Source organism: Lycium barbarum, chromosome 11 (assembly GCF_019175385.1).
Source record: "Lycium barbarum isolate Lr01 chromosome 11, ASM1917538v2, whole genome shotgun sequence".
NCBI lineage: Eukaryota > Viridiplantae > Streptophyta > Magnoliopsida > Solanales > Solanaceae > Lycium > Lycium barbarum.
Window position 1 is genome coordinate 64,899,159 of NC_083347.1, and position 6,000 is coordinate 64,905,158.

Genomic DNA, 6,000 nt, shown 5'->3' on the forward strand with positions numbered 1-6,000 from the left:
GAGGTTAGGCATGAGATATGCCCATCACAATTGCATTGGTAAAATATAGTTCTTTGTGAATGATAATGTGGATGTGGAGATCATGCAGGATTTAGAGCAACAAATAACTGTAAAGCTGTTTTTCCAAGAGTGGAATAAGTCACTGATGGTAACAATGGTATATGCAAAGGGTGATCTTCTGGAAAGAGAAGCAGTTTATGGGATAGTCTATATAGTTTGGCTGATCACATGGATTTGCCTTGGCAAAGAGGGGGTGACTTCAATGTTATTATGAATGAAGATGAGGAGATTGGTGGTTTACCTGTCTTTCCAGATGAATATGAAGATTTTGCATTTTGCATTAACTCATGTGAGTTGTTTGACATCAATTACAAGGGGAGTCTGTTTACTTAGTGGAATGAGAGGGCTGGTAGTGATAGTATTTTGAAGAGGTTGGATAGAATGGTTGCAAATTCCAAACTGCAGGATTGGTTTGGACATATGGAAGTGGAACATTTATCCAGAACTGGCTCAAACCATGCCCCTTTATTACTTACTTGTTGTAAAATTTCACATCACATAAGTAAGCCTTTTAGATTTCTGAAGTTCTGGACAGAACATGAATCATTCTTAGAGGTGGCTAATCAAGCATGGAGTACTGATTTTGAAGGTGATGATTTTATCAGCTTTAAATTAAAGCTGAAGAATGTGAAAACTACATTATCTACATGGAATAAGGCAATTTTTGGTGATATTTTCAAGTAGTTAATAGTAAGGGAATAGGTTGTGAGAATTACAGAAAAATTGTTTGAAGAGGATCCTTCTCCTATGAACAGGATGGTGCTACAACAAGCAGAAGTAGAATTGAAGAAGTATGTTCACTATGAGGAAGAATTTTGGAGACAAAATTCACATATGACAAGTTTTGCTGAAAGAGACTGGAATACAAGGTATTTTCACAGTATTGTGAATGGTAGGAGAAAAAGGTTGCAGATCAAAAGAATTCAGAATCAGCAATGGATATGGATAGAACGGGATTCACTTTTGGCAAAAGAAGCTTGTAGATTTTATCAGCAGCAGTTTTATCAAGATGTTGATCCATTAGACTTTGATTTGCTACAACATGTTCCTAGTATGGTTGATCAGGATACTAACAATCAACTTGTAAGCACGCCAACCTTGGAGGAGGTGAAGAAGGCAGTTTTTGAATTCTGTAGATAGTGCTGGTAGTTCAGATGGTATGATTGGTATATTTTATCCGGTGTGTTGGGACATTGCCTGCTGATGTATATAATGTTGTGAAAGCTTTCTTTGATGGGAAGACTCTTCCCAAGTCAATAACACATACAAACTGTTACACCTCGAAAAATTTCATGTCGTTGCACAGTGAATAGACTAACGCAGGGTAAGAAGTATATGATGTTTCTACAAGTAAGAAGTAGTACTTAACGGTTCTAATTAAGATTCCAAAGACGTTTGAAGCAAGAGAAGAAAGTTCGTTAAGAAAGGCGAGGTATACGTTGTGCTTCGGAAAGGATTTGCAAAGTACTGAGTTAATGTTGACTTAATGATGTCTTAAAGAAGAGTTATAACACTCCTTAGACTGTTAATGAAGTGTTAAACAAGTGTTACGAAGGTTCCATAAGGATTGGAGATCAAACGAACCGACCAGTTAAACGGTCTGTATAATGGTCCGTATAACCGTTACAGTGAAAGTCCATCACTGATGGAGTTATACGGTCACTTATACGGACCGTATAAAATTATACGGATCGTATAAAGTATCGTATAATGGTTACAGAAATGAGGAATTATCGGGGCAATTTCACGGTCACTTTTACGGACCGTATAAGTTTATACGGACCGTATAAGTGTCCGTAGAATGCACGGGTCAGATTTTTCCCAATTATAAATATAAGACCCCAAGTTATTATTTTCATTTTCCTCACTTCTCCACTTCTCTCTAACTCTCTAGAATACTCCTCACACTCCATTTACAAGAACTCAAGGGAAATCAAAGATCAATATCATTAATCCAAGGAAATCAAGTGTAAGGAAGCTCTCTAGGGTTGCTAGAAGTCAAGAACTTCTTTGGAAGAGGAACTAGGGTTTTCTTCAAGTGGAGCATTTCTATCCAAAACCTATTTCTACACAATCAAATGTGAGTTTTATGATCATTTCATGTTATTTAGAATATTGAGAGGTTGAAAGACTTGGATTATGGAAGGAAGTAGAAGATGGGTTACAAATATGAGAATAGTGGTATTTTTAAGTAGTAGCTTCACATGAATCATGACTTTTGACATGTTACGAGTATAATTATGTTATAAATGATATTAAGAGTATGGGAGAAACATTATATGAGGATGAATGTGATGTTATATTATAGCTATGGTTATGAATGACTTTGAGAGGGAATTGTGGGAATTGGATGATGTCAAACTTTTCGGGGTTATTGACTATGATATTGTGAATACTGTTATTGATGTTTGGAGGTTGTTATATCATATGGAGAAAGTTGTAGAAACAAAGGAAATGCAGCCCAATTTTCATTAGCTTTATTTAAGCTTAAGTATGTTTCCGATTATCTAATTCTAGTACGAATACCTTTGAAGGTAGAGTTATGAACTTGGAAGTAAGCGTTTAGTCGGCAAGTTAGGAAGGTGAACAGGTATGTGAGGCTAGTCCCTTCTTTTCCTAAGGCATGACTTGTTACACCCCGGAAATTTCCCGTTAATGTACAGTAAATAGATTAACAAAGGGCACGACATATATGATGTTTTAACAAGCAACAAATAATGTTTGATAATTTTAAATAATATTTCAAAGACATTCGAGGTAGGAGACGAAAGTTGTTAAGGAAAGCAAGGTATATGTTGTGTGTCGGGCAGGATTTACGAGTATCAGATTAATGATGGCTTAATGATGTTTTGGAGAAGAGTTATAATGTCCCCTAGATTGTTAACGAGGTGTTAAACAAGTATCAAGAAGGTTCCATAAAGATTTGAGATCAAACGAAGTGACGAGAACAAAATCGGAGAAGAGACAGAATATAAGACCAATTATACGGTCCGTATAATATTATCCGGTCCGTATAATGGTCTGCAGAATCGTCACAGTGAAGGTCCCTCACTGATGAGATTATACGGTCACTTATATGGATCGTATAAAATTATACGGACCGTATAATGTGCCGTATAATGGTCACAAAATGAGTTGTGGTTGGGATGATTTTTACGGTCACTTGTACGGACCGTATAAGTGTCCGTATAATTATGTCGGGATAGATTTTTAAGTTTTTAAATAAGAGTACCCAAGTTCATTATTTTCATTTAATTTTCATTCTCCACAACTCAAGACCTCTCTAGAACCTTCCAAACTCTTCACATAAAAGAACCCAAGAGAAATTGATGATCAATTTCATCAAACCAACAAAATTAAGTTTAAGAAACACATTAAAGTTCATCCAAGTCAAGATATTTCATGGGAAGTGGAACTAGGGTTTTGCTCAAGTGAAGTATTTCCACTCAAGACTTATTCCTACACCATCTAAGGTAAATTTCATGGTATCTTCATGTTGTTTAAGGTGTTGAAAAGTTGAAACACTTGAATTGTAGAAGGAGATAGAAAATGGGTTATGAATGTAAGAATAGTGTCATTTTGAGTAGTAGTTTGAAGTGAATCATGAATATTGATAGGTTGTGATTGTAATTACGTTATGAATAATGATAAGAGCGTGATAGAAGCATTAGATGAGAATGAATGTAATGTTATATTATGATCATGATTATGGATGACATTGAGAGGAAATTGTAGGGATTGGAGAATTTGATAAAAGTTATTGATGATAGTAGGAATTCTATTATTGATGTTTGGGAGTTGATATATGATATGGAGAAAGTAGTAGAAACAAAGGAGATGCTGCTCAATTTTCTTTAGCTTTAGTCCAAACACGCTTATGTTATCGATTATCTAAAATGAGTATGAACTCTCTTGAAGGTAGAAACGTGAATATTGGAGAGGAACGTTCAAGTGATAGAGTAGCTAAACGAAGAGGTATGTAAGGCTAATCCTTTCCTTCTATGGCATGACTCCTATGACGTAACTCTTTCTATTTTTCCATGATCTTCCTACATAATGGACATTATGAGACCATGACTATGAAAAGCTACTTACACACATGATAAAGAAAAGAGATACGATACGGGCATGATAATGATGATGATAAGTTTATGTTGACTATATGACGATACGATTCCACCGTGCCTAGGTTGCCGGGCATGTCACGGCGAAGGCGGGCTGCGTACGATTCCACCGTGCCTAAATGGTCGGGCATGTCACCGCTAAGGCGGGCTACTATGTTTACACCGAGCCTAGAGGACTGGGCATGATCACCACTAGTGAGCGGCATATGATGGTTACCCGGACGCGGGTTAACGATGATGATCTATATGATACGATGATGTATGAGCTATGATGATACATGCCCTATGATTATATGTATATGATATATGTATGAAATGTATCCACCCTTAAAAGTCACGCAGGTTATATCTTCATCTTATGACTTATGATTTCTCTATTATGTTCATTTCATTCATGCCTTACATACTCAGTACAATGTTCGTACTGACGTTCGTTTTCTTTGGACGCTGTGTTCATGCCCACAAGTGGACAGGGAGGTGATCCAGACTCGTAGAAGTTATCAGCAGATTTACAGGAGCACTCCATTATTCCGGAGGTGCTCTTTGGTTTATTCTTTTGTGTTTATATACGTATTTTGGGCACGACGGGGTCCTGTCCCGTCCACATGTTTAGTATTCTAGTAGAGGCTCGTAGATACGTATATGTGGGTATTATGGTCTCACGATGTCCTCATTGTATATATGTATTATTGTGATAGAAGAAGGGCTTATGTATTTAAAAGTAATTATGTTTCCAAATGAAAAATGGTTTTCCTATGATTTGAGTATAAAATTGATGAAGGAACATTGTACTAATACAATGAGTAATGATATAAGTGGTGCTCGGTGGTTAGCCCTGGGTACCCGTCATGGCCCCTAGTCGGGTCGTGACAAAAGTGGTATCAAAGTAGTTCAATCCTAGGAAGTGTCTACGAGCCGTGTCTAGTAGAGTCTTGTTTATGGTGTGTTGCGCGCCACACTAATAAACAAGAGGCTACAGGGCATTTAGGAAAAATGACCATCTTTCATCTTAAGAGATCATGCGATAGAGTTGTGTTATAAGATTATCTCCTCTTTAATAGTGTGCTATGATTTCAGAAATGCCGCCAAAGGGAAAAGCTACAGCAGCCCAGAAGGGCAAGACTACGATGAAAAGGCGGGTAGAAAGAGAGCCGCCAATGAATGTAGAAGAGGGCGAGTCACATAATGAGGCCCTACCTAATACTTCTCCCACTCCGCCTATTATAGAGGAACAAGAAGGGGCTTCAGTTCCAGCTCCTATGCCTCCAGTTCCTCCACCGGCTACTTCGGGTTAACAAGTGACCGAGGCTATTCATCTATTGACGCAGTTAGTTGCCGCCCAGGCACAGCGGCAGAATGCGGGTCCAAGTGATCGGGCAGCTAGTACCAGAGCCCGTGATTTCATGAGTTTGAATCCTCCGGAGTTTTTTGGGTCAAAGCCGAATGAAGACCCGCAAAGTTTTATTGATGAAATATTGAGAACGTTGAAGATTATTCATGCCTCCGAAACTGAATCTGTGGAGTTGGCATCTTACAGACTCCGAGATGTGGCGGTATTATGGTACAAAAATTGGATATCATAAAAAAAAAAAAAAGGATGCGCCTCCTCCCGTTTGGCAAGAATTTGTAGATGCCTTCATCCGCCACTATTTTCCACCCGAGGTTCGCCGAGCTAGAGCGGATAGATTTTTAAATTTGAAACAAGGAAATATGAGTGCTCGGGAGTATAGCCTTTAGTTTAATTCATTGGCTAGATATGCCCCGACTATAGTGGCCGACATGGGAGATAGAGTGCACTGATTCGTGAGTGGATTAG